This window comes from Dermacentor andersoni, chromosome 1, assembly GCF_023375885.2.
Source record: "Dermacentor andersoni chromosome 1, qqDerAnde1_hic_scaffold, whole genome shotgun sequence".
Taxonomy (NCBI): domain Eukaryota; kingdom Metazoa; phylum Arthropoda; class Arachnida; order Ixodida; family Ixodidae; genus Dermacentor; species Dermacentor andersoni.
This window is the reverse complement of record NC_092814.1, coordinates 344,211,226-344,238,774: the sequence shown is the minus strand read 5'-3', so window position 1 is coordinate 344,238,774 and position 27,549 is coordinate 344,211,226. Positions and strand designations below refer to the sequence as shown.

General features: G+C 48.1%; 16 non-coding genes across 16 annotated transcripts; all 16 read left to right on the top strand.

Annotated features, from left to right (window-relative positions):
• The first annotated feature begins 1,261 nt into the window (after positions 1 to 1,261).
• Positions 1,262 to 1,334, top strand: TRNAV-CAC (transfer RNA valine (anticodon CAC)). Its single transcript has one exon. It is a non-coding gene; the product is annotated as a tRNA-Val (tRNA).
• Positions 1,335 to 1,412: 78 nt separating this feature from the next.
• TRNAV-CAC (transfer RNA valine (anticodon CAC)) lies at positions 1,413 to 1,485 on the top strand. The gene has a single exon. It is a non-coding gene; the product is annotated as a tRNA-Val (tRNA).
• A 10,442-nt stretch (positions 1,486 to 11,927) lies between these two features.
• On the top strand, positions 11,928 to 12,000 carry TRNAV-CAC (transfer RNA valine (anticodon CAC)). The gene has a single exon. It is a non-coding gene; the product is annotated as a tRNA-Val (tRNA).
• A 5,013-nt stretch (positions 12,001 to 17,013) lies between these two features.
• On the top strand, positions 17,014 to 17,086 carry TRNAV-CAC (transfer RNA valine (anticodon CAC)). The gene has a single exon. It is a non-coding gene; the product is annotated as a tRNA-Val (tRNA).
• An 80-nt stretch (positions 17,087 to 17,166) lies between these two features.
• TRNAV-CAC (transfer RNA valine (anticodon CAC)) lies at positions 17,167 to 17,239 on the top strand. The gene has a single exon. It is a non-coding gene; the product is annotated as a tRNA-Val (tRNA).
• Positions 17,240 to 22,209: 4,970 nt separating this feature from the next.
• Positions 22,210 to 22,282, top strand: TRNAV-CAC (transfer RNA valine (anticodon CAC)). The gene has a single exon. It is a non-coding gene; the product is annotated as a tRNA-Val (tRNA).
• Positions 22,283 to 22,361: 79 nt separating this feature from the next.
• On the top strand, positions 22,362 to 22,434 carry TRNAV-CAC (transfer RNA valine (anticodon CAC)). Its single transcript has one exon. It is a non-coding gene; the product is annotated as a tRNA-Val (tRNA).
• A 79-nt stretch (positions 22,435 to 22,513) lies between these two features.
• TRNAV-CAC (transfer RNA valine (anticodon CAC)) lies at positions 22,514 to 22,586 on the top strand. The gene has a single exon. It is a non-coding gene; the product is annotated as a tRNA-Val (tRNA).
• A 79-nt stretch (positions 22,587 to 22,665) lies between these two features.
• TRNAV-CAC (transfer RNA valine (anticodon CAC)) lies at positions 22,666 to 22,738 on the top strand. The gene has a single exon. It is a non-coding gene; the product is annotated as a tRNA-Val (tRNA).
• Positions 22,739 to 22,817: 79 nt separating this feature from the next.
• On the top strand, positions 22,818 to 22,890 carry TRNAV-CAC (transfer RNA valine (anticodon CAC)). Its single transcript has one exon. It is a non-coding gene; the product is annotated as a tRNA-Val (tRNA).
• Positions 22,891 to 22,969: 79 nt separating this feature from the next.
• TRNAV-CAC (transfer RNA valine (anticodon CAC)) lies at positions 22,970 to 23,042 on the top strand. Its single transcript has one exon. It is a non-coding gene; the product is annotated as a tRNA-Val (tRNA).
• A 79-nt stretch (positions 23,043 to 23,121) lies between these two features.
• TRNAV-CAC (transfer RNA valine (anticodon CAC)) lies at positions 23,122 to 23,194 on the top strand. The gene has a single exon. It is a non-coding gene; the product is annotated as a tRNA-Val (tRNA).
• A 79-nt stretch (positions 23,195 to 23,273) lies between these two features.
• On the top strand, positions 23,274 to 23,346 carry TRNAV-CAC (transfer RNA valine (anticodon CAC)). Its single transcript has one exon. It is a non-coding gene; the product is annotated as a tRNA-Val (tRNA).
• A 78-nt stretch (positions 23,347 to 23,424) lies between these two features.
• TRNAV-CAC (transfer RNA valine (anticodon CAC)) lies at positions 23,425 to 23,497 on the top strand. The gene has a single exon. It is a non-coding gene; the product is annotated as a tRNA-Val (tRNA).
• A 79-nt stretch (positions 23,498 to 23,576) lies between these two features.
• On the top strand, positions 23,577 to 23,649 carry TRNAV-CAC (transfer RNA valine (anticodon CAC)). The gene has a single exon. It is a non-coding gene; the product is annotated as a tRNA-Val (tRNA).
• Positions 23,650 to 23,728: 79 nt separating this feature from the next.
• TRNAV-CAC (transfer RNA valine (anticodon CAC)) lies at positions 23,729 to 23,801 on the top strand. Its single transcript has one exon. It is a non-coding gene; the product is annotated as a tRNA-Val (tRNA).
• Positions 23,802 to 27,549: the final 3,748 nt, after the last annotated feature.

The following is a 27,549-nucleotide window of genomic DNA, read 5'->3' as shown; positions in this document are numbered from 1 at the left end:
GTGAAGTACCTTGGTGTGCCACTTGAGTTCTACAAAAATAATAATGACTACTGGCAGCAACAAGCAGAACTCTTACGCGAAAAGGCGAATGCTTGGAGGGCGAATTATCTCTCTATGCTTGCGAGGGCAACCGTGTGTAACATGTTTTTTGTGGCTAAGCTATGGTATGTGATACAAGTGATGCACTGTTCTAGGGTAAATGTGCAGAAACTTCATAGGGTTTTTGCGACCTTTGTGTGGGGATCGACGTGGGAAAGGTGCAGTCGCACAAATTTGTTCAGGAGTGTGAAGTGTGGGGGACTTGGACTGGCACACCTTTTTGTCAAACAATTAGTTAATAGATTTTTCTTTTTTCGCGAGGTCAGCGACCCATTTCTGCAAACGGTGTGCCAGGCCAGATTAGGGCGACTGCTACCTGAATATGTTATTAGCACGCAAGTCCCGACGGGGACGGCACAAGGTTATTTTCGGGAAGTAGTGGCGAGTGTGCGATTTTTGAGTGTGCGTTTTTCTAATGATTATTTATATTCTGTTAAAAAGAGGAAACTGCATAAAGACTTATGTGATATAGTGTTGCCAATCCCGTTGTACAGGGTGATATACAGTGCAGGCCTGGGTCAGAACGTACTCAAACGGGTTAAAAGAATGCAAGTAGCACCAAGTGCAAAAACTTTCTTTTTCAAACTGCATACCGGAACTCTCCCTGTAAGAACCTTCTTAGACGAGCGTGGGTTTTATATGCCATGGGGGTCTCACTGCATTATTTGCAAAAAGCCGGAAACGATCGACCACATTTTCCTTCACTGTTCGGAAGCGGTGTTCTTCTGGGATGTGTTGCAGAGGACAATCAAAAAAGAATTCCCACTAGACACGCATGGAATTAGGTACCTTGCGATAGACAACGAATAAGGTGTACCTTTCGATCTAATCATGCTGACAGGCCTGCACAGCTAGTATATGGCGCTCAAGAATGACTGGCTTCTCCTGTGAACCGGATGCAAGACCAGCAAGGCTGTACTTTAGAGAGAGCATTGCTCGGTTAGTAGAAGTGGAAAAAACAAAAGAATGTCTTTCTCCCTCGGTAGCCAGTGCAGAAACCTTAGTCACACTAAAGGAATTTCAAGTGACAATGTCAGTCAGAAGACGACTGATGGCTTTTCGCTCAATGTGTTGACAAATTGTATTGTAACCCCGTCTTGACTTTTCATGTGTTGTAAGTGTATTGTCGTTGCAAAACCGGTAATAAAGAAGAAAAAAAAAAGTTCCTGTAGTGTAGCACTTATCACGTGCGCCTCACACGCGCAAGGCCCCCGGTTCGATCCCGGGCGGGAACAATGTACTTCCTTTTTTTTCTATTTAAATCGCATACATGGAGAATAAAACGGGGAGCTAAATAGCCTGAGGCGTGCTCGGTTCCCGTGGTGTAGCGGTTATCTCGTGCGCCTCACACGCGCAAGGCCCCCGGTTCGATCCCGGGCGGGAATAATGTACTTCCTTTTTTTTTCTATTTAAATCGCATGCATGCAGAACAAAACCGGGAGCGAAATACCCTGAGGCGTGCTCGGTTCCCGTGGTGTAGCGGTTATCACGTGCGCCTCACACGCGCAAGGCCCCCGGTGCGTTGCCGGGTGGGAACAATATACTTGCTTTTTTTTCTATTTATATCGCATACATGCAGAACAAAACCTGGAGCGAAATAACCTGAGGCGTGCTCGGTTCCCGTGGTGTCATTCTGCTTCCGGCTCCCGAGCTGAACGGATCGCGGGATCATGGGCTCCAATGGAGCGGCATATGCGGCTGTTAGCCGCGGCAACAGGCTTTCGACGGAAGAAGATAAGGATTACCAGATAATTTTGCCTCGGCTAAATACAGGACGTGTTGTTTTAAACACAGTTTTTTTGCACGGCGACGCTCGTGTTCGCCCGTTTCGTGTAGAAGATTTTCGAGACGCGCTTCAAGCTGTTGGTATGTTCTCTGGCGTCGTCGCCCTTGGAGCATACCAAATCAACCATGTATGGGCGGTGACGATGAAGACAGCCGAGGCTGCCGAAAAGCTGGCGACCCTGAAGGAGCTGCAGGTGAAGGGGCGTCGCTGCCTGGTCATCGACCCCAAGGAACAACAGGTGAAGCTTCGTATCCACTGGCTTCTGCATGGGGTGGACGACGAAGACGTCAAGACCGCGCTGGCCTCCTTCGGCAAAGTGACGGAAGTGACCCGGGAGCGCTGGCGAGCGGATGGCGTTTCCGACAAGGGCTCGACGACCCGAGCAGTGCTGCTGCAGCTGAAGGCAGGAATGAAAGTCGACGACCTGCCCCACCAGATCCGCGTCGCCGGCGAGCTTGCGCTGGTGGTAGCCCCAGGACGTCCCATGCAGTGCCTGCGCAGCCGGGGCTCTGGCCACGTCCGTCGTGAATGCAAGGTTCCCCGTTGCTCGCGGTGCAGGCTTTTTGTACACAACGACGCGGACTGTGTGCGTTCATACACAGTAGCCGCGGGTTCAGCGGAGAGCGAGCCGTCGACGTTAGACCATGTAATGGACGTGACCGAGGCGGAGGAAGCGGCCACGGGAGCTGGAAACGGCAAAGTGGCGGCAGAAACCGGTGCGACGACCAAGCAAGCCGAACGAGGAAGGAATATCCCTCCCCCCAAAGAACCAGCAGCTACACTCGAGAGCGTGAAGACTGCCCCGCAAGAAAATGAGAGCCACCAGCCAGTTACGGATGCAACGCAGGCAGAGGCGGACGACAACGCGACCCCAGCTAGCGCCCGCGCCGAATCCGTCTCGGCACCGGTCAAGAGATCCCTGCAGCACGAGGAGAAAGTCGACGGAAAGGCCGCCGGTGACTCCGAGGCACCACCCGCTAAGACGCTACCTGGAAGGCGCTCCACCCTCAAGCCTAAGCCGAACCTGGAGACTGACCGTAGGCTTACCCCGAAGCCGACCAAAGAGGAACCCGGGCGACGCCCACCGGATGGCCACGGAGGCGTCTAGCGGTCAGCTAGACGTTAAGGTGAGCACCATGCTCCGGGCTTTCTCCCCTCCGGTTTTCACCAATAATGGCTACCAACCCGTCGCTTAGCCTCGGCACGCTAAAGGTTCGAGGTCTGGCCGCCAAAAGGAAACAGAGTCAGGTTTACAGACTACTAGTGGACCACGACCTCGACGTTTTAGCCGTGCAAGAAACCAAGGCAGACGACGAGGAGGAGACCGGGAGCATGGTGCAAAGGTTCACGTATAACTACTATACGGTAGTGAGCCACGCCTAAGGGACTTCGGCAGGGTGTGTGCTGTTCGTGAGGAAGCTCCCTGGTCTTGTTATAGATGGTTACTTCTCCTGTACTTCTGGTCGACTTGTCTTTTGTGACTTCAGCTATTGTAATGTCCAATGGCGCGTGTTTTGCATTTATGCGCCTAATACTGTGCAAGAGAGGGCAAATTTCTTTTTGAGTTTAAAGCATCATTTACATGTGCAAAAAATGATAGCCTGTGTAGGCGACTTCAACTGCGTATTGAAAGCTGAGGATAGGTCTACGCGTCGCGTGGTTTGTGACAAAAGTAGTGATATCCTGGCGCAGATTACACACGAATTCGAATTAGAAGATATCGCAGAATGTTTTCGCGGTCACGGACACTTAAGCTACACTCACTTTCAGGGCACAAGTCACGCACGCTTAGACCGTATCTATCTTTCATATGATTTAGTTGAAAAATGCCAGTGCTACACAGTTACGGCCATATCATATTCTGACCACTGCCTGGTAAAATGCACGGTGGGCAGGAAGAAAGAATGAAACAAGTTCGTCTGGGAACTGTGGAAATTGAATGCAGAGCTGTTACAGGATGAAACTTTTAACGAAAATGTAGTGGCTGCTCTGAATTCTTTTGGAGCAGACAGTTCTACGAAATTTGGTGAGGAATGGGAGTTGCTGAAGCAAAGCATTAAATTGAAGGCAATCGAAAGAAGTAGCGTACTGCGATATGAACAAAAGGCCAGAGAAAAGGATTTAACAACATTGCTAGAAAAATTTGCGAAGCTTGAATGCATGCAACCTGGCGCCTATCAACAAGATATGCGCGCCGTTAAGAAGAAGCTCGAGGTATTCGACGAAGATCGCTTCCGAGGTGCGCTAGTGCGCGCCAGAGCAGAAAGGCTATCATGCGGGGAAACGCCAACGAAAAGAGCACTGGGGCTAGAAAAAAAGCACTCGAGACGTAAGCAGATTGAGGCTATCGAATATGAAGGGGCGGTATTAACGGATAACAATGATATAGGGCGTGCTTTCTTTGAGCATTACAAGGAACGTTTTGCATTCAGGCCTGTCAACATGCACGATTTCAAGAAATTATTTTTGCAACGAATCCCACAGCTATCGAGTGAGGTTAAAGAAACCTTAGAACGACCATTAACAGAACATGAAGTGATGAAAGCCATCGAAGACCTGAATCCTGGGAAGTCGCCAGGTCCAGACGGTCTTTGTGCCGCTTGGTACAAATCGTTCAAAAGCCACCTAGCTCCTATCTTAACAGCAGTTTTCAATGAAGCATATGGACTGAAAATACTTCCACCATCCTTTGGCCAGTTCCATACACTACTAATACCGAAAACAGAAGAGACCGAAAAGCTCAAGCAACTTTCCTCCTACAGACCCATAGCGCTTACTAACTTCGACTACAAAATATTGATGAAGGTGTTGGCACGACGGGTCCAGTCAGTCATTCAGGAAGTAGTCGGCCCACACCAGACGTGTGGTATTCGTGGAAGAACCATTTTCACTAACATCCATAAAATTAAGTGTGTGCTGGAGTGTTGTGACGCCATGTGCGATGCAGTAGCCATCCTCCAGCTAGACTTGGAGAAGGCGTTTGATTGTGTTTCTCACGACGTATTGCTTACCATCCTTGAACACGTTAATTTTGGCCACATAATCGCTGAAGGGGTGACCATGGCGTACCGGAGCTGCTATACCAGACTTATAATTATTCAGATGTTGGGGGCCCCCATTAACGTGAAGCGCTCCGTTCGCCAGGGTTGTCCACTCAGTCCACTCCTGTTTTGTGTCTACATAGAAACGCTATGTCTGGCCATCATTGAAAATGAATGTATTAAGGGGTTTAGTCTTCAATCAGCAGAAGTGAAGCTACTGGCATACGCTGACGATGTGGCTGTGTGCTGTAAAGACAAACAAAGTGTATTGAATACTGTTAATATCATCAAAAAGTTTGGTAACGTCACTAACAGCTACGTTAACTGGCAGAAATGTTTGGGGTTTTGGCATGGAAGATGGGCGTCTACACCAGACCACTTTTCGAACGTAAACTGGGTCACGACGCCAGTTAGGTACCTTGGAGCACCCCTTGATGCCTACAAGGACAGTAGCGAGTACTGGAAGGAGCGTACAAAAGAACTAAAAGAAAAAGCCGACCGATGGAACGCCTGTCACTTGTCAATGTTCGCGAGAGCTACAGCGTGCAACATGTTTCTCGTGTCAAAGATCTGGTACGTAATGCAGGTCCTACAGTGCTCTCGTATTAATGTGCAGATACTGCACCGCGTGTTCGCTGTATTCGTGTGGGCATCTAGCTGGGAGCGATGCAGCCGAGATAATCTCTTCCGACGTGTGAAGGATGGTGGTCTGGGGTTGGCGCACCTTTTCTTGCGTCAACTGGTGAATAGATTCTCCTTCTTTCGAGATACAAACGACCCATTTCTGCGCACGGTGATCCAAATGAGGCTGTCAAGATCACTTCCCGAATTCGTTGTAGGTACGGAAATAATGCCAGGACCAGTCCGTGGTTTCTTTCGGGAAATAGTTCAGAGTGTTTCTTTTTTGCGTGTTCGTTTTTCAAGTGCATATTTGTGGAATGTAAAACGGAAAAAGTTATATCGTGATTTATGTGACAGTGTTTTGCTAGTACCTATGTACAGAGCCCCGTACAGTGGAGGCCCAGGCCTAGATGTATTGAAAAGGGTGAAGAAGATGCCAGTTCAACCAGCCACTAAATCGTTCTTTTTTAAATTACACACCGGTACTCTACCTGTTAAAATCTTCCTTGAACAACGTGGGTTCTACATGCCATGGGGAACCCACTGCCTTATATGTAAAAAAACAAAGCATAGATCACGTCTTCATCCACTGTTGGGAAGGGGTCTTTTTCTGGGACGTGTTACAAAGGACTCTAAAAAAGGAGCTACCTATAGATCCCCACGGAATCAGGTTTCTGCCAGTATATGACGACGAAGGTTTCCCGTACGACCTGATCATGCTTACGGGCCTCCACTGTTTATGGCGCGCAAGAATGGCGGGTTACCATTGTGACCCGGATGCCCGACCGGCGCGTCTGTACTTTTGTGAATCCATGCAACGGTATGTGGAAGTGATCAAGTTGCAACAGCCTGTTCCTGAGTGGCTGTCGAGGGTTGAACCCCTTACAGCACTAAAGGAATTTTAATCCGACAACGTCGTGCCACAATAGCCGACGGCAGCGAATGTAAACATTACTGTTCTTTGTTCCGTTTGTGTATTCATCCCTTTTTGCTTCTTTGTCTTTGTTTATATCATTTAGTAATTTGTGTTGTGATATGTCGAAGACTGGCAATAAAGAAAAAAAAAAAAAGGTTCCCGTGGTGTAGCGGTTATCACGTGCGACTCACACGCGCAAGGCCCTCGGTGCGTTGCTGGGCGGGAACATTATATTTCCTTTTTTTTTCTATTTAAATCGCATACATGCAGAAGGAAACCGGGAGCGAAATACCCTGAGGCGTGCTCGGTTCCCGTGGTGTAGCGATTCTACATCCGGCTACCGTACGGTACGGTCGCAGAATGTCTTGCTCCGTTGGGGCGGTTGAAGCGGCCCAGCAGGGCCGTGGAATCAGGTTTACGGAGTCGACTACACAGGAATACCAGCTTGTTTTGCCTCATCTGCCTTCAGGTATGACGGTTTCTAAGGCAGTGTTTTTGCACGGAGACTTAAAAGCAAGACCGTATCGCGTAGAACATTTTCGCGATGCGCTTGTCAGAGTACAGCTTATGCCGGAAGTGCTGGCCCTTGGGGCCTATCAAATGAATCATGTGTGGGCGATAACCTTCAAGGATGAAGACGCAAAGAAAAAGATACTTTCCCTCGAGGCGTTCAGCGTCAAGGAGCACCGGTGCGTTGTTATTGACCCGTGCAAACAGGATGTGCGGATGAAGCTTCACTGGCTCCTGCACACCACGCCCGACGACGAAGTTCGAACGGCTTTGGCACCTTTCGGCAAAGTTATTGAAATTTCCAAAGAGAAGTGGCGTGTCTCAGGCTGTTACGAGAAGGGCTCGCACACACGTTTGGTGTCCTTGCGCCTGAAGTCCGGTTTGACGGTCGAAGACCTGCCGCACCAGTTGCGCATAGGCGAAGACAACGCACTTGTATTCGTATCTGGTAGAGCGCCGCTCTGCCTCCGGTGCCACGGTACCGGTCACATACGGCGCGAGTGCCGGGTACCGCGCTGCGGTGCCTGCCGTCGCTATGGCCACGAGGAGAGCCAGTGTGTACGCAGCTATGCCAATGTAACCGGAACAGGTGGAAGCGACATTGTGCAAGAGCACCTTATGGGCCAGGCCGACGCCGAAGAAGCTTCTGTGGGAAGTGGGCATCAGGCGAGCAGGCAAGAGAACCAGCCTGTAGCGTCTTCTGAAAAGGACAAAGAAGTAAGAACGGAGGACGAAAAACGACAACCGGCCCACCCAAGCACACCCGAAAGTACTCCCGAGATGGAAACAAATCTCGGAGGTGGCGCATCGGCTTCGCAGAATGATTCGGAGAACGAGGCACTCCCGAAAAGTGAGAAAGGAAGTCAACCTGCAACAGCCGTTACTAAGAGACCTCATGAGAAGGTGGCTAGCGACGAGGATTGCTCCGACCCAACGAGCGCTGTGGGACCACCACCGCTGAAGTCAACGACCACTCGTAGGAGCAGCTTCAAGCCCAAGCCGACGGTCCCACCAGACCGGTTGCAAGGGCCGCGAGTGCCTCCGCGTTAGCGGGGGTACTTTTTTGCCTTGTTCAACTGTATGTACGAGGAGAATCATGTTGAGACTTTGGTTGAGTTGAGCGTCTTCAAGGTAGAAGCCGGGCTAATTACCCGTGTGGACGAATCCGCCTGCTGTGCACACTGACCGGTGATGTAAGTCTCCCTCGCCTGTATTTGCGTAGCGTATTAGGTATTGTGAAAAAAAAAATAAGACAATGGATCCAAATCTTTCTGCACTTCGTATTGCAACGTTGAATGTACGGGGATTGACAGCAAGATGACGGCAAGTGCAAGTTAGTCGCCTAATGCTCGATAATGACATAGATATTTTGGCTATTCAGGAGACAAAAATCGAGAGTCAGGAAGCAACAGACCGGATGGTCGAGACCTTTAAAGCAAGATATAACGTTTGTGTGTGTCATGCTGCTGGCAAGTCCGGAGGATGTGCCCTTTTTTTGCGCAATAGTATCGGAATATTAGAGGAAGCAGTCCTCACCAGTGAAAATGGTCGGCTAGTCCTGTGTGATTTTTCTTTTAATGAAGCTGAGTGGCGTCTTTTGTGCATCTACGCCCCGAATAGAGAGAGGGAGCGCAAGGTTTTCTTCGAGTATGTTGAACCGTTTTTGTCTTGTGAAAGGAAAGTTGTGCTTCTTGGTGATTTTAACTGTGTGTGCTTGCCTGAGGACACAGTCAAAAATGTACCTATTAGAGATTTGAGCGCTGATCTATTGAACACAATTACACAAGAAAAATATATGTTTGATGTGGGGGATGTACTCCGTGGTAATTGTGTGCAGTATACGCATTTCCAAGGTGCGAGTCATGCCAGGTTAGATCGCGCATACATTTCAGCAAGCCTTATGCCATTATGCTTCAAATACATGGTAAAGCATGTAAGCTTCAGCGACCATAGCCTGGTCATGTTTGAAATAGGCACGAAACGAAAAACTTCACAGTTTAATTGGAATCTTTGGAAGCTTAACGAAAAGTTGCTACATGATGAAACTTTTATGCGGGCAGTGACAGAAAGAATTGAAGCTGTTAACTCTGATAAGTCTGACAGGATTGGTGCGTTGTGGGAACAATTTAAAATCGATGTTAAAATTACTGCAATTGATAGAGCATGCGCACTGCGGCACAAATCTAAACAAGAAGAAAAAGAACTGCGAAATACTCTGGACTATCTTTTAAATGCTGAAACCACAATACCTGGGCTTTTCGCAAAAGAGATTAAAGAAGTTAAAAGAAAGATGGAAGCCATGGAAGCTGAAAAATATAGAGGGGCCGTGATACGAGCGCGGGCTGAACGGCTCTGGCTGGGGGAAACCCCAACCAAGCGTGCACTGGGAGACGAAAGATGCTACGGCGCAAAGAACGAAATCAAAAGAATTTGCTATCGTGATGAAGTCACGACTGATCAAAATGTGATCCAGAAAGCATTTGTTGAAAGATACACGGGTTTGCTGGGGTGTAAGACACCTGTACACGAAGGCTTCTTTACAGAATTTATGCCACTAATGCCGAGGTTGGACGACGATGCGAAAAATACACTGGAAGCTCCCATTAGTGTTAATGAAATCGAAACAGCAATAAAAGAGTTAAGTGTAGGAAAGTCGCCTGGGCCTGATGGCCTTGGCGCGTCATTCTACAAAGCCTTTAAACAGGAATTGGCTGAAATACTCTACCATGTTATTAATGAAGCGTATGACAGGCGTGGAATGCCTCCATCTTTTAAAACAAGCCATATTGTACTAATACCTAAAACAGATGACCCCTCGAAATTACTTTCAGTGGAAGCATATCGGCCAATAAGCCTTGCAAATGTTGATTACAGGATATTCATGAAAGTGTTAGCTAAAAGACTGCAAAGTGTAATAACATTGGTAGTTGGTAAACACCAAACATGTGGCATAAAGGGGAGGACAATTTTTACGAATGTTCATACAGCTCGAAGTGTACTGGAGTGCTGTGATATGGTATGCGGGCACGTGGCGATGGTACAGCTGGACCTTGAGAAAGCCTTTGATAGGGTAGCGCACGAGGCGATCTTTAGATTACTGGAATATACTAACGTTGGCAAGGTGGTCCTAGATGGGGTAAAAATGGCTTACACTGATTGTACTACCAATCTAATAATTAATAAGACATTAAGTGATCGAATATCAGTTGTAACTGGTGTGAAACAGGGAGATCCGATTTCAGCATTATTATTTGCAATGTTCTTGGAACCTTTTTGTCTTAAAGTGCAGAACAACCAGAATATACGAGGTTTCCGTTTCTTCACGCATGAAATTAAAATCTTGTCTCACGCAGATGACATTGCAATTTTTTGTGGAAACAAAACAAGCATTAAAGAAGCAGTAAAAGATGCCAAAGAATTTTGTAGCTTTACTGGCAGTGCCATAAACTGGCAGAAGTGTTTAGGTTTCTGGCACGGAGAATGGGAAGATAAGCCAGAATGCTATGAAAGCATAAAGTTCACAACTGTGCCATCCAGCTACCTTGGTGTTCCGCTTCAATATTATAAAGATGCAACGAGCCAGTGGGCAGAACCAACTGAAAAAATGAAAGCGCAGACATCAAAGTGGGGCGGACGAAGTATGTCTATTTTCACCCGTGCGACGGTGTGTAACTTGTTTTTGGTAGCGAAAGTGTTTTATATGTTACAAGTGTTGTGAATGTCAAGGATTTGTGTGCAGAAATTGCACAGAATATTCGCTGTTTTTTTGTGGGCATCTGGTTGGGAAAGGATGAGTCGTGTAAACTTATTTCATGCGGTGGGGAATGGAGGTGTAGGTTTATCTCATTTGTTCTTGAAACAGGTCGTGTCGAGATTTGTGTTTTTTCGCGACCAAAGTGACGCGTTCTTGCGCACTGTTATTCAACTGCGATTGTGTGATGCATTGCCTGATTTTATTGTTACGTCACACACGCTTCGTAATGTAGCTGTGAAAGGATTTATGCGTGAAGTTGTGGATAGTGTCCGTTTTCTGAGAGCGCATTTTTCAGTAGATTATCTGTCAGATGTTTCCAGAAAGAAGCTTTACAAGGACCTTATTTATGTCATGTGCCCTACACCGATTTATCGTTCAGCATATCATTTAGGACAAGAGCGGAATGTGCTGAAACGTGTAAAAGGTTTTCCTGTGAAGGCTTCTACAAAAACTTTCTTCTTTATGTTACACTGCGGCACACTACCTGTCAAACCTTGGCTCCAGGAAAAAGGTATCTTTGTGCCTGGGAGCGTCAACTGCATCATTTGTAAAAAGCCGGAGACAATAGAGCATATTTTCTTGAATTGCTGGGATTCTATATTCTTATGGGACATCCTACAGAGAACTCTCAAAAAAGATTTGCCATTAACGCCTTTCGGGATAAGGTTTCTGCCTGTTGAGCAAACAGAGATGGTGCCGTACGACCTAATAATGTTGTTGTGCATGCACAGTCTCTGGAGGACGCGAATGGCTGTCAGAAATGCAGACCAAGTTGCACGACCAGCAAAAGAGTATTTTGTTGAAAATATTGTATATGTACGTGAAGCATATAGGTCTTTATGCGAGCCCCCAGAATGGCTATTGATCTTTGACCACCTCACGACAACAAAATACCTTTAACCAAGCTGTATAATGTGTAATACAGCCGGTGTTTTTATCGCCTCATTTCATTGTGAATGTGGTTTTCCTTTGAATTCAAAATTGTGAATTGAGTCATTCCATGTTTGTTTCGTATTGTATCGCTCACAGGCAATAAATAAAAAAAAAAAGCTCCCGTGGTGTAGCGGTTATCACGTGCGCCTCACACGCGCAAGGCCCCCGGTGCGTTGCCGGGCGGGACCAATGTACTTCCTTTTTTTTCTATTTAAATCGCATACATGCAGAACAAAACCGGGAGCGAAATAGCCTGAGGCGTGCTCGGTTCCTGTGGTGTAGCGGTTATCACGTGTGCCTCACACGCGCAAGGCCCCCGGTTCGATCGCGGGCGGGAACAATGTACTTCATTTTTTTCTATTTAAATCGCATGCATGCAGAAGAAAACCGGGAGCGAAATACCCTGAGGCGTGCTCGGTTCCCGTGGTGTCAGGAGCAGCAGAGTGGCATTCCACTTCCGGCCACCGTTGTGTGCCGACGTGGGTAACATGGGCTCCCAAGGAGCGGATTCAGCGGCCCTTTCAAGCCGAGGAAACAGGTCTTTTGCTTCAGTTGACCAGGACTACCAAGTTGTATTGCCTCGACTGCCAACAGGTCAGGTTGTTACGGATACCATTTTTCTTCATGCGGATTTACGAGTGCGCCCATACCGAGTGGAAGATTTTTGCGATGCCTTGGAAAATCGTGGAGCACTTCCGGACGTTATCGCTTTGGGGGCGTACAGGATGAATCACGTTTTGTGCCGTGACATTCAAGAGCGCTGAAGCAACGAAGAAAATGTTGTCAAAAGGGGAATTCCGAGTGAAGAGTCGCCGGTGCCTGGTAGCTAACCCCAACGACCAAGTCTTACGAATGAAACTGCACTGACTTCTTTACGGGGTCAGCGACGATGAAGTACGTGCGGCCTTGGCTCCGTATGGAAAGGTTACGGAAGTAACGAAGGAAAAATGGCGCGTACGTGGTATCCCGGAAAGAGCATCGACAACCCGCCTAGTGGCCATGAAACTTGGAGCCGGACTCACTATCGACGACCTACCCCACCAGTTGCGTGTAGGAAGCGAACTCGCCCTAGTTGTTGTGCCCAACCGAGCACCATTATGCCTCCGTTGCAACACCACTGGCCACATTCGACGTGACTGCCGTGTGCCTCGCTGTTCCCAGTGTAGGCGCTTCGGCCACACGGACCTAGACTGCGTGACCACATATGCGAGCATCACCGGAAAAGCAACGAAGGACGCGGATGCAGAGCTCATGATGGATGAAGCAGACGCCGAAGAAGCCGCTGATGGGCGAAAGCAGGCCGACACAAAGAGCGCAAATCAAGAAGTTGCCCCTACCGACGCGTGGAAAGGTGTTTTTGCTGATAACACCACACCCCAGACAAACGGAGCCCCTGTGACGGGGGAAACACAAGCGGCGGATAAAGTCAAACCCGTAGAAGCAGCGTTGGGCGCGGAAGCAGAAGCGGACGAACAGCCAATGGAACTTGAGCCAGGTGCTTCTACCAAGAGACCGCGCGACGATGCAGGCAGCGAAATGGGCAAGCCCCGTGCAAGTAGCGGAGAAGAACCACCCACCAATACAGTCGTGAAGACCGGCCTTCAATTGGGCAGACGACCCAGCTTCAAACCGAAACCCAGCCTCCCTCCTGACCGGAAAACTGAGGGAAATAAGCCCTCGTAACAACGAGGGTCAACGCATAGAGCAGCGATTCCACCACTTACGAACACCGAGCACCTACCATGGCATCAAGTCTCCTAGCAACAGAGCCACAGCGGCATCGACCCGAGAACTGCTGGCTGGACGCGACGTTGCCCGTCGCCGGAAAGAATCGACCGAGTGGCAACATAAAAGATCGAGGTAAACTCCATGCGGTCCACCTGTTTCAGATTAACCATGACACTTAACCTTAAGAAGCCCCTTCGTCTAGGCACTTTAAACGTTCGCGGTTTGGCGAGCAGGAGACGCCAGTGCCAATTAAGCCGGCTTTTTCAAGAAAATGATTTAGATATTGTCGCCGTGCAAGAGACAAAGGTGGAAGGCCAATAACAGACGGACCGCATGGTGCAACCATTTAGAGCAATGTATAACGTCTGCGTGTGTCATGCGGTTGGAACTTCTGGAGGATGCGCACTCTTTATTCGTAACAGTGCTGGAATTGTAGAGGAACAAGTTATTATATGTGGAACTGGCCGATTTGTCATACTTGATTGTTCTTTTTCTGGCTTTAAGTGGCGCATTTTCTGCGTGTATGCTCCAAATGATGAATGTGCACGTAGAATTTTTTTTCAACAGCTAGAAGAATAAGTGAAGTGCGAGCGATACCTTATATTGATGGGGGATTTCAACTGTGTGTGCAGAGCACAAGACCGAGCTAATCAAATGAAACGAAGGGATACGAGCGCACAGTTTTTAAACATACTTGTGAATGATTATGAATTAGAAGATGTCGGTATTCTGTTATCGACAGGCAAAGCTTCCGTTTATACGCACTATCAAGGTGAAAGTCATGCGCGATTAGACCGAGCTTATATTGCGATGCAGCTCGTGCCATTGTGTCAAAGTTACGAGATTAAACATGTATCCTTTTCTGATCATAGTCTAGTGACCTTTGATTTAGGGCAAAATACGAAAAGAAACAAAATTTAATTGGGATCTTTGGAAGTTTAATACCAAACTGCTAGATGATGAAAGCTTTATCAGAGATATAAGTGAAATGATTAATTCCTCTATGACAGCGCAAACTAATCACTGTATTGAAACATGGGAAACTCTCAAAACTGATGTTAAGAGAAAAGCGATAGAAAAAGCTTCTTCGCTGCGCCGCAAGGAAAAACAAGAAGAAAAATAATTAACAAGCGAACTAGAATTTCTCATGTCTACAGAATGCCAGAACGCTGGATCTTGCATGAAGCAGATAAAGGAAACAAAAAGTAAGCTCGAACTTATCGACCAAGAACGATACAAGGGAGCCATGGTACGAGCGCGAGCGGAACGATTGTGGAATGGGGAAACGCCTACTAAACGGGCGCTAAGTGATGAGAGGAGATATGCGACAAAAAATGAAATACAAGCAATAATATATCAAAACGAGGAAACTTCCGAACCCACAATGATAGAGCGAGCATTCGTAGATTATTATCGTGAACTGCTTGGGAACAAGAAAAAAATAATAGAAGGGTTTGAGCGAGATTTTCTTCATCTTATGCCACGTCTAGAAGATGACATTAAAGCAAGCCTGGAATTTCCAATCACATTGCGAGAAATTGAAGACGCTATAGATGGACTTGGTGCAGGAAAGGCTCCCGGGCCTGACGGTTTAGGTGCGCCCTTTTACAAGGCTTTCAAATGTCACCTCAGCCAATTATTGCATAATGTCTTCATGGAAATGTATCCAACACAGCGAATGCCGCCATCGTTCCGAACGGCTCATACAGTGCTAATCCCTAAGTGTGAGGATCCGGTTAAAGTGATGTCAGTAAAGTCTTTTCGACCAATAAGCCTCACGAACTGTGATTTCAAAATATTCACGAAAGTGTTAGCAAAGAGACTTCAAAGTGTTGTAACGCGACTAGTGGGACCGCATCAAACATGTGGAATCAAGGGCAGGACAATTTCCACCAATACACATGTAGCTCGCTGTGTTCTTGAGTGCTGTGATGCTCTCTCATGTCGGGTTGCAGTGTTGCAACTAGATTTGCAGAAAGCGTTTGACAATGTGTCACATGAAGTACTATTTTCAATATTAGAATATGTTAATGTCGGCGGACTGATATTAGAAGGAGTAAAAATGGCCTACTCAGAGTGCAGCACACGCATCATTATAAACAAGAAGTTAAGTGAACCAATCCAGCTTCTCTCCAGTGTGAGGCAGGGATGTGCTATTTCCTCATTACTTTTTGATATTTACTTGGAACCTTTCTGCTTGAGTTTAATTAATAGTCAAAGTGCACGCGGTTTTATGCTTGAAACGGCGGAAGTCAAGGTCCTCGCATACGCTGATGACATTGCTGTCTTTTGCAAAGATGCCGAAAGTATCAAAGAGGTGGTTAGGTTGACTGGCGAGTTTTGCAAGGAATCTGGCTGCAAGATCAATTGGGAGAAGACCGTAGGTTTCTGGCATGGAGTGGAGCGAGAAGCCTGAATTATATGCTGGCATTCAATGGACAGCAATGCCAACAACGTACCTAGGTCTCCCATTACAATGTTATGAAGACACCGAACTGTATTGGAACGAGGAAACAGAACGCTTGAAAGAGAAGACGCAGGGATGGCAAGGTCGAAATTTGTCAATGTTTGCCCGTGCAACTACTTGCAATCTATTCTTAGTTGCCATGTTATGGTATGTTATGCAAGTATTGTTTATGTCGCGTACTAACTTACAAAAGATTAATAGTCTTTGCAGTGTTTATTTGGGGAGGAAGTTGGGAACGAACGAGTCGAATTAACCTGTTTTTGTCCGTCAGAAAAGGTGGTCTTGGTCTGTCGCACCTGTTTATCAGACAGATTGTGTCGCGTTTTATATTTTTAAGAGATCAGAGTGACCCATTTCTGCGTACAGTTATGCAAGTTTGTTTACACAATGCACTACCTGAATTCATCGTCTCTACAAATAAGACTGCGATGCACCGTATAAAAGGTTATTGGCGCGAGGTTGTTGTAGCCTTTCGCATGCTTAAAGTAAGGTTTTCCATAGAATACTTGAGTACAGTAAAAAAGAAAATGCTCTACAAGGATTTGCTGGATGTTATGTTACCTCTGCCAGTGTACAGAAGCATATACACTGGAGGCTGTGGACAAGACGTCTTAAAACGGGTTAAAGGAATGCCGATACGACCACATGTAAAATCCTTTTTCTTCAAGCTCCATACAAACACTCTACCTGTAAAAACGTGGCTACAAGATAAAGGATTGGTTGTACTGTGGACAGTCAACTGCATACTGTGCCAAAAACCAGAGACAATAGAACATGTATTTATTGAATGCTGGGATCCCATATTTCACTGGGACATCCTTCAGCGAACTATCAAAAAGGACTTACCTATTACACCACATGGAATCCGATACTTACCAGTTGAGAATCACGGCGACATTCCCTACGACATGATAATGATACTCAGCCTCCATAGTATATGGAAAACCCGAATGTCGGTAAGACATGCCGACACTAACGCTCGGCCTGTAAAGGAAAATTTTATTGAACATGTAGCGTATATGCGAGAGCTGTACCGAGCCCAGCCAGAAACACCTGATTGGGTTACACTGTTTGATGAGTTGATCAATTTCAAAAGTTTTTGAGATCCTTCTGTTGTTTCTGTATGATGTAAACAGGCAATAAAGAAAAAAAAAATCGGTTCCCTTGGTGTAGCGGTTATCACGTGCGCCTCACACGCGCAAGGCCCCCGGTTCGATCCCGGGCGGGAACAATGTACTTCCTTTTTTTTTTCTATTTAAATCGCATACATGCACAATAAAACGGGGAGCAAAATAGCCTGAGGTGTGCTCGGTTCCCGTGGTGTAGCGGTTATCACGTGCGCCTCACACGCGCAAGGCCCCCGGTTCGATCCCGGGCGGGAACAATGTAGTTCCTTTTTTTTCTATTTAAATCGCATACATGCAGAATAAAACGGGGAGCAAAATAGCCTGAGGCGTGCTCGGTTCCCGTGGTGTAGCAGATTTCTACTTCCGGCCACCGAGCGTGACGGACGGCGAATCATGAGCTCCAATGGAGCGGCGACAGTGGCCTTTGTTGGCCGCGGAAACAGGTGGAACAGCGATGGCGACGCAGGCTATCAGATTATTTTGCCTCCACTGCCAAAGGGGCGCGTCGTGCTAAACACCGTGTTTTTGCACGGCGACGTGCGAGCTAGACCCTACAAAGTAGGAGACTTCCTTGACGCTCTTAGCCCAACAAAATTGCTGCCGGAAGTGCTTGCCCTCGGGGCCTACCAGATTAACCACGTCTGGGCTGTGACTATGAACACCGCGGACGCCACGAAAAGGATGCTGGAAGTCAAGGAGCTGAAGGTAAAGGGGCGGCGCTGCATCGTGGTCGACCCTCAGGATCAGCAGGTGCGGCTGCGTCTTCATTGGTTAATACATGGTGTGACCGATGAAGATGTAAGAACGGCATTGGCGGCTTTCGGTAAATCCGTGGAAGTCACCCGAGAGCGATGGCGCGTTCAGGGTATCAATGACAAGGGGACGACTACCCGGTCCGTCTTGCTCAAGCTCAACAGCGGCGTGAAGGTGGAAGATCTCCCGCACCAAATTAGGGTCGCCGGTGAGCTGGCCCTAGTCGTCGTTCCTGGCAGGCCAATGCAGTGCTTGCGCTGTCAAGGCACTGGTCATGTACGACGAGACTGCAAGGTTCCCCGGTGCTCGCAATGCCGTCGGTTTGGACACGCCGAGGACCAGTGCGTACGTACATACGCCTCTATGACTGGGCCAGCCGAAGGCAATGACACATCAAGGTTGGTAATGGACGCGGCCGAGGCCGAAGACGCGGCGAAAGGGGCAGAAGACCAGGCAACCCCATGTGCTGTAGGCGGTGTGCTTGCACCTGATGCGGGCGCGGGGACACCACCGGACAAGGAAAACTCTACGGAAGGTGTGGCAAAAAAGCCAGCAGAAGAGACGAAGGAAGAAAGCAAGAGCAGCCTAACGGAAGCTAGCGAGCAAATGAAGACAGCTGAGGACCAGTCGGCGCAGAACGACCCTATGAGCAGCAATGTCGGAGCCTCGGTCAAACGGCCTCTTGAGAAGGCTGCAGACAGCAGCGCAGCGAACCAAGGAAGTGGGGAAGAGGCGCCGCCTTCGAAGACGCCAACGGGCAGGCGCAGCAGCTACAAGCCACGACCGAACACCGCTAACGCAGACAAGAAGTCCGAGAAGAAGCCGCCACCGCTCTCCAGTGGTACCGGTCCACCGGGCGGCTCCGGGGGCGTCTAGCTGTGTGCTAGGCGCTAAAGGTAAACACCATGCTCCGGGCCAAAACTTTTCACTAGACCTATAATCATGGCTCCCAACCCGTCGCTTAGATTGGCCACGCTAAACGTTCGAGGTCTGGCCGCCAAGCGAAAGCAGAGCCAAGTGTGTAGGCTGCTGGTGGACTATGACCTTGACGTGTTAGCCGTGCAAGAGACAAAAGTAGATGGTGATGAAAAGACCCGCAGTATGGTTCAGCGCTGTACGCCACGCTACTACGCGGTAGGGAGCCACGCCTTAGGGACGTCGGCGGGCTGCGTGCTGTTTGTTAGAAAATTACCCGGTATAACGGTGCAAGGTTTTTATTCATGTCCAACTGGCAGATTAGTTTTCTGTGATTTTGCTTTGCATGGAATTGAATGGCGGGTGGTATGTATTTATGCACCAAATGCGTTGGAGGAACGGGTTTTGTTTTTTTCCATGTTAAAAGAGTATATATCTTCTGAAACGAAGATGGTGCTGTTAGGTGATTTTAATTGTGTTCTCAATGCCCGAGATCGGTTTAATAGAGGTTTAAGGAGCGATAAAAGTACGGATGTTTTGAACGAGATAATAACTGAATGCGAATTAGCGGATGTGGCGGAATGTATGATAGGGACGCGAGATGTGCGTTTCACGCACTTTCAAGGAAACAGCCATGCGCGCTTAGATCGTATTTACTTGTCGCTTCAAGCAATACCAATGTGTAATAGTTAGTGTATATCCTATTTCCTTCACTGATCATTATCTGGTTAAATGTGACTTAGGAAGGAAGAAAAAAGGCGGCAGCTTCTCTTGGGAGCTGTGGAAAATGAATTCAAACTTAACTACTGACGAAAGTTTCGGAGAATATGTATCGGACTGCATCAAAAAAATTCTAATGAGAGGCGAGGGTGAATTAAAAGATCGATGGGAAGTGTTTAAACAGTGCATTAAAATGAAAGCCATCGATCGTTCCGTCTCAACAATGCATAAAACAAAAAAGAAAGAGAAGGAACTGCGAATAATCTTGGAAAAGCTGACAGAACTGGAGTGCCAAGAACCGGGAGCATACAAAAGCGACATACGGGATATTAAACAGAAACTTGAACTGCATGATGAGGAACGCTATCGCGGAGCGATAGTTCGTGCTCGAGCCGAATCCTTTGCGATAGGGGAGGCGCCCACAAAAAGGGCGCTCGGACTGGAAAAATCGCACGCTCGACGTAATCATATTGACGTGATCGAGGTGGGTGGTAACGAAGTTACAGATAATGATAGTATCGCACGTGCGTTTTTTGAACACTACGAAAATCTGTTCGCATTTAGGCAGGTGGACCTAGAACGGTTTAAGACGAACTTCTTGAAAAGAATGCCTCAACTGACTGAAGAAAGAAAAGTTGCATTAGAAACGCCGATAACTGTTTTTGAAGTGGAACGCGCAATTGACAGTTTGAATCCTGGCAAGTCACCGGGCCCTGATGGGCTTTGCGCTCTGCGGTACAAGCGGTTTAAAAAGGAATTGTCAGCAGTACTTGTAGCAATTTTTAACGAAGCGTACGATGGTAAGGCGTTACCGCCATCTTTCGGTCAATCACACACGGTGTTGATTCCGAAGACAGAGGATGTAGATAAGTTGAAAAGTGTAACATCATACAGACCAATAGCACTCGCAAATGTAGACTATAAGATACTAATGAAAGTCTTAGCAGCTAGACTTCAGTCGGTTGTTAAAGACATAGTCGGCCCACACCAAACGTGTGGAATTAAAGGTCGCACTATTGCGACGAATGTTCACAAGATGCGCTCAGTTCTTGAATGTTGTGACTCCCTTGAAGCGTGTGTGGCCATACTTCAATTGGATCTGGAGAAGGCATTTGATTGCGTAGCGCATGCTATTTTGTTTGCAGTGTTGGAACACATTAATGTCGGATCCGTCATCACGGATGGTGTAGCTCTGGCGTATCGGAACTGCTCTACCAGACTAATTATTAACAAAGAATTGGGGGCCCCCATTAAAGTGCAGCGTTCCGTGCGTCAAGGCTGTCCCATCAGTCCACTTTTGTTTTGTATATATATTGAAACATTATGTTTGTCAATAATTGAAAATAATTCTATCCGTGGTTTTCGTTTACAATCTTCAGAGGTAAAACTGCTCGCATATGCCGATGATGTGGCGGTATGTTGTATTGACTACGAAGGCATTGAAGAAACCATTCGAAGTGTTAAATTTTTCAGCGACGTTACGGGAAGCCGAGTAAACTGGGGAAAGTGCCTGGGATTTTGGCACGGCGTGTGGCCGTTCACCCCGGGCGTTTTTGCCAATGTTGTATGGCAGAAAACGCCTGTGAAGTACCTTGGTGTGCCACTTGAGTTCTACAAAAATAATAATGACTACTGGCAGCAACAAGCAGAACTCTTACGCGAAAAGGCGAATGCTTGGAGGGCGAATTATCTCTCTATGTTTGCGAGGGCAACCGTGTGTAACATGTTTTTTGTGGCTAAGCTATGGTATGTGATACAAGTGATGCACTGTTCTAGGGTAAATGTGCAGAAACTTCATAGGGTTTTTGCGACCTTTGTGTGGGGATCGACGTGGGAAAGGTGCAGTCGCACAAATTTGTTCAGGAGTGTGAAGTGTGGGGGACTTGGACTGGCACACCTTTTTGTCAAACAATTAGTTAATAGATTTTTCTTTTTTCGCGAGGTCAGCGACCCATTTCTGCAAACGGTGTGCCAGGCCAGATTAGGGCGACTGCTACCTGAATATGTTATTAGCACGCAAGAACTGACGGGGACGGCACAAGGTTATTTTCGGGTAGTAGTAGCGAGTGTGCGATTTTTGAGTGTGCGTTTTTCTAGTGATTATTTATATTCTGTTAAAAAGAGGAAACTGTATAAAGACTTATGTGATATAGTGTTGCCAATCCCGTTGTACAGGTTGATATACAGAGCAGGCCTGGGTGAGAACGTACTCAAACGGGTTAAAAGAATGCAAGTAGCACCAAGTGCAAAAACTTTCTTTTTCAAACTGCATACCGGAACTCTCCCTGTAAGAACCTTCTTAGACGAGCGTAGGTTTTATATGCCATGGGGGTCTCACTGCATTATTTGCAAAAAGCCGGAAACGATCGACCACGTTTTCCTTCACTGTTGGGAAGCGGTGTTCTTCTGGGATGTGTTGCAGAGGACAATCAAAAAAGAATTCCCACTAGACACGCATGGAATTAGGTACCTTGCGATAGACAACGAAGAAGGTGTACCTTTCGATCTAATGCTGACAGGCCTGCACAGTATATGGCGCTCAAGAATGACTGGCTTCTCCTGTGAACCGGATGGAAGACCAGCAAGGCTGTACTTTAGAGAGAGCATTGCTCGGTTAGTAGAAGTGGAAAAAACAAAAGAATGTCTTTCTCCCTGGGTAGCCAGTGTAGAAACCTTAGTCACACTAAAGGAATTTCAAGTGACAACGTCAGTCAGAAGACGACTGATGGCTTTTCGCTCAATGTGTTGAAAAATTGTATTGTAACCCCGTCTTGACTTTTCATGTGTTGTAAGTGTATTGTCGTTGCAAAACCGGTAATAAAGAAGAAGAAAAAAAAAAGTTCCTGTGGTGTAGCGGTTATCACGTGCGCCTCACACGCGCAAGGCCCCCGGTTCGATCCCGGGCGGGAACAGTGCGTTACAGTTTTGTTTGCTTCGCGATCGCGAATACGCAGAAGAAAAGAGGGAGAGAAATATAGCTTTCCGTGCTCCGTTCCCGTGGTGTAGTGGTTATCGCGTGCGCTTCACACGCGCAAGGCCCCCGGTTCGATCCCGGGCGGGAACAGTGCATTACACTTTTGTTTTCTTTGCGAACGCGAATACGCAGAAGAAAAGAGGGAGAGAAATATATCTCTCAGTGCTCCGTTCCCGTGGTGTAGTGGTTATCACGTGCGCTTCACACGCGCAAGGCCCCCGGTTCGATCCCGGGCGGGAACAGTGCGTTACACTTTTGTTTGCTTCGCGATCGCGAATACGCAGAAGAAAAGAGGGAGAGAAAAATATCTCTCCGTGCTCCGTTCCCGTGGTGTAGTGGTTATCACGTGCGCTTCACACGCGCAAGGCCCCCGGTTCGAACCCGGGCGGGAACAGTGCATTACACTTTTGTTTTCTTTGCGATCGCGAATACGCTGAAGAAAAGAGGGAGAGAAATATATCTCTCCGTGCTCCGTTCCCGTGGTGTAGTGGTTATCACGTGCGCTTCACACGCGCAAGGCCCCCGGTTCGATCCCGGGCGGGAACAGTGCGTTACACTTTTGTTTGCTTCGCGATCGCGAATACGCAGAACAAAAGAGGGAGAGAAGTATATCTCTCCGTGCTCCGTTCCCGTGGTGTAGTGGTTATCACGTGCGCTTCACACGCGCAAGGCCCCCGCTTCGATCCCGGGCGGGAACAGTGCGTTACACTTTTGTTTGCTTCGCGATCGCGAATACGCAGAAGAAAAGAGAGAGAGAAATATATCTCTCCGTGCTCCGTTCCCGTGGTGTAGTGGTTATCGCGTGCGCTTCACACGCGCAAGGCCCCCGGTTCGATCCCGGGCGGGAACAGTGCATCACACTTTTGTTTGCTTCGCGATCGCGAATACGCAGAACAAAAGAGGGAGAGAAATATATCTCTCCGTGCTCCGTTCCCGTGGTGTAGTGGTTATCACGTGCGCTTCACACGCGCAAGGCCCTCGGTTCGATCCCGGGCGGGAACAGTGCGTTCCACTTTTGTTTTCTTTGCGATCGCGAATACGCTGAAGAAAAGACGGAGAGAAACATACCTCTCCGGCTCCGTTCCTGTGGTGTAGTGGTTATCACGTGCGCTTCACACGCGCAAGGCCCCCGGTTCGATCCCGGGCGGGAACAGTGCATTACACTTTTGTTTTCTTCGCGATCGCGAATACGCAGAAGAAAAGAGGGAGAGAAATATATGTGTCCGTGCTCCGTTCCCGTGGTGTAGTGGTTATCACGTGCGCTTCACACGCGCAAGGCCCCCGGTTCGATCCCGGGCGGGAACAGTGCGTTACACTTTTGTTTGCATCGCGATCGCGAATACGCAGAAGAAAAGAGGGAGAGAAATTTATCTGTCCGTGCTCCGTTCCCGTGGTGTAGTGGTTATCACGTGCGCTTCACACGCGCAAGGCCCCCGGTTCGATCCCGGGCGGGAACAGTGCGTTACACTTTTGTTTTCTTCGCGATCGCGAATACGCAGAAGAAAAGAGGGAGAGAAATATATCTCTCCGTGCTCCGTTCCCGTGGTGTAGTGGAGGACTCTGCTTCCGGCCACCAAGCGTGACGGACGTATGATGACGGGCTCCGTTGGAGCGGCTTCAGCGGCCAGTTCTGGCCGCGGTAACAGGGCTATGGAAATGGAAAACGACTACCAGGTTGTTCTGCCAAGTCTCCCAACCGAGCGTTTAGTTTTAAATACTGTTTTTTTGCACGCGGATATCAGGGCCCGCCCGTACCGGGTGGAAGATTTTCGGGACGCGTTGGCTAGGCAATGAAAACTGTTTACAGCGCAAACACATGCAACCACAAATTTTGTTTGCGCTGTAAACAGTTTTCATGTCAAGTATGCACCAACTCGCCCAGAAAGAAGTTTTAATGGCTAGGCAATCGCTGCTCTCGGATGTTATCGCCCTGGGGGCGTATCGGATGAGCCACGTCTGGGCCATCACGCTGAAGGATGCGGATGCCGTTAAGAAGATTGCAGGCGTCGGTGAGCTGCGCGTCAAAGAACGCCGCTGCTTGGTTATTGACCCGGCGAACCAGGACGTACGTCTCAAGCTCCATTGGCTGCTTCATACCGTGCCGGACGAGGACGTCCGTGTCGCGCTCGCACCGTACGGAAAGGTCTCCGAGGTGGTCCGGGAGCTCTGGCGTGTGCACGGCGTGTCAGAGAAAGGCTCAACGAGCAGGATGGTCACGCTGAAATTGAAAGCTGGCGTTATACTGGATGACTTGCCGCACCAGCTTAACGTTGGGGGTGAGTTGGCACTCGTCGTTGTGCCTGGAAGGCCTCCGTTATGTCTTCGCTGCCGAGGTACGGGACACATTCGACGGGAGTGTAAGGTGCCGCGATGCGGAGCTTGTCGACGTTTCGGTCACGAAGACGGTGAGTGCCCCCGTACTTATGTAAGCATCGCCGGCCCTGGAACCAGTGAAGATGCCTCGGAGCATTTGATGGATGAGGCGGACGCAGAAGAGGCAGCGAGGACAACTGGGAAAACGGAGACGAAAGATGGGCCTTCGTTTACGGCTCTGGTTAAGCAGAAGACAACGACAACGTTGACGTCTCCAGCAGTGGTGGCATCTCAGCTAGCGCAGCGTGACCCCGAAAGCGACAGCGGTCACAGTGCGGTGGCCGATACGAAAGCTTCACTGAAAACCCCGGACCGCGTGGAGCCTCGCATTGCCGACGCCATGGACGCCGACGATGAAGCGGCTGCCCTAACCGCTGGAAAACGGTCCCGCGAAGAGAGCGCCGGTGAGAACCTGCAGCCTGGTGGTAGTAGCAGTGGGGAGCCGCCTCCAAAAACGACACGAAGTCGACGTTCGTCGTTGAAACCGCGTCCGAACCTTTTGGCCGATTCACGGCAGGCAGGTAAACTGCCTCCGTAAATTTTTTCCTGTGTTCTGTCGAATGTCAGCGTCGGTTGTGTATCGACCGACACGGTGTTTTTGGCTGACTTTTCGAGTTTGCGCGCATGCAAAGTGGAGGATGCGACGAGGAGGTGCCTCAGACCACTTCGAGACAAGCACCAGTCAACCCTTTGGGTGGCCAGACAGACCCCCCGTACATCATTGCGGAACTCCAGTCGGGAAAATCACATGGTCGACAGAGGTAGGCACCATGCGGATCGCGCCCCTTTTTATTACGTAAACGTATAGTAGTTGAGCTAAGAACCCCATTGCGTGTAGCAACTTTGAATGTTAGAGGGCTGGGAGCACGAAGGCGGCAATGTCAGCTTAATCGCCTGCTTATTGATAATGACCTTGACCTAATAGCTGTGCAAGAATCAAAGATAGAGTCGCAAGAACATGCTGACCGCATGGTGCCCCCTTTCCGCGCCAACTTTGAAGTGTGTGTGGTCACTCCGTTGGGACATCGGGTGGATGCCTTATCTTCATTCGCAACACATTAGGTATAAGTGTGGAGTCTGTATTTGCATGTGAAAGTGGCCGCCTCTTGGTTGTTGATTTTTCTTTTTCAAACCTACACTGGCGCGTTGTATGTGTTTATGCCCCCAATGTTGAAAGTGAACGTAAATGTTTTTTTGATTCCATTGAGAAGTACTTGAATTGTGACAAGGTGTTGCTTGTATTGGGAGACTTTAACTGCGTATGAGCTGCTACTGACCGAGTGAAGTGTAGACCAGTGAGGGACAAGAGCGCGGAACTGTTGACTCAATTTGTGCACGATTATTTATTGGAGGACGTTGGAAGTGTGTTTTCGGCTGGAACACGGCCTGATTACACACACTTTCAGCGCGACAGTCACGCAAGATTAAATAGGCTGTATGTTTCTGCTGATCTCGTGCCACTATGCACAGCCTATGATGTAAAACCTGTGTCGTTTAGTGATCATTGCCTTGTAAGCGCGACTTTTGGAACGAAGGGAAGGAAATCACGCTTTAATTGGTACCTTTGGAAACTAAATGAGAAAATTTTAGACGATGAAGGATTTGTCAAGGAAATTAAAAGTGATCTTGATGGGGTACTAGCTGAGCAAGTGGACTGCTTTGCCGTTGAATGGGAACGTTTCAAAGAACGAGTGAAGCTTAAAGCTATAGGAAAAAGTAGCGCAATTCGGTATAAGCAGAAAGAAAAGGAAACGGAACTTCGCGAACAACTTGAGTGCTTGGTTAGGATGGAAACCAATAAGCCAGGAAATTTTAGTAAAGAAATAAAAGACGTGAAGTGTCAGATCGAAACGATTGACACTGACAGGTATAGAGCAGCAATAATACGCTCAAGGAGCGATAACTTGTGGGCAGGCGAAGCGCCTACAAAGCGGGCGCTATCAGATGAAAAGCGGTACGCTTGCCAGAAGGAAATCAGGCAAGTAAGATACGAGGGGCACATTACAAGCGACCCTAGTGAGATTCAGCGCGCTATTACGGAATACTTCGCTGAACTTTTCGGCAATAGGCGCGAGCATGCGCAAGGGTTTGAAGGGGATTTCATCCGACTAATGCCAACACTCGACAATGATGTAAAAGAGCGTCTTGAATTGCCTATTACTTTGGAAGAGATCGAGAAAGCAATAGATGATCTTCCGTCTGGAAAAGCGCCGGGGCCAGATGGGCTGAACGCTGCCTTCTATAAAACCTTTAAACATGATGTTTCTCAGTTCTTGTTACAAGTGATAACAGAAGCCTATGAACGCAAAAAAGTTCCATTGTCCTTTGGTATTTCACACACTGTACTTATTCCCAAGTCTGATGATCCGGAGAAACGAATGTTAGTGGGTTCCTACAGACCTATCAGCCTCACTAATGTCGACTACAAGGTGTACATGAAAGTACTAGCCAAACGACTTCAGAGTGTAATCGACAAATTAGTAGGGCCACACCAAACCTGTGGCATCAGAGGACGCAGCATTGCTACAAATATACATGTGGCCAGAACCGTATTGGAATGTGTTGACGCGCTTGGAAGCCAGGTAGCTATGATACAGCTGGACTTGGCTAAAGCGTTCGACCGCGTTTCACATGACATTCTTTTCTCCATTCTAGAGCACGCTAACCTGGGTAGTGTAATAGTAGAAGGAGTAAAAATGGCGTACGCAAATTGTATGACACGCATTATAGTTAATGGTGACCTTACTGAGCGCCTCACAGTGCGTTCTTCCGTGAGGCAAGGTTGTCCGCTCTCTCCCCTGCTTTTTGCAGCGTATCTAGAGCCTTTATGTC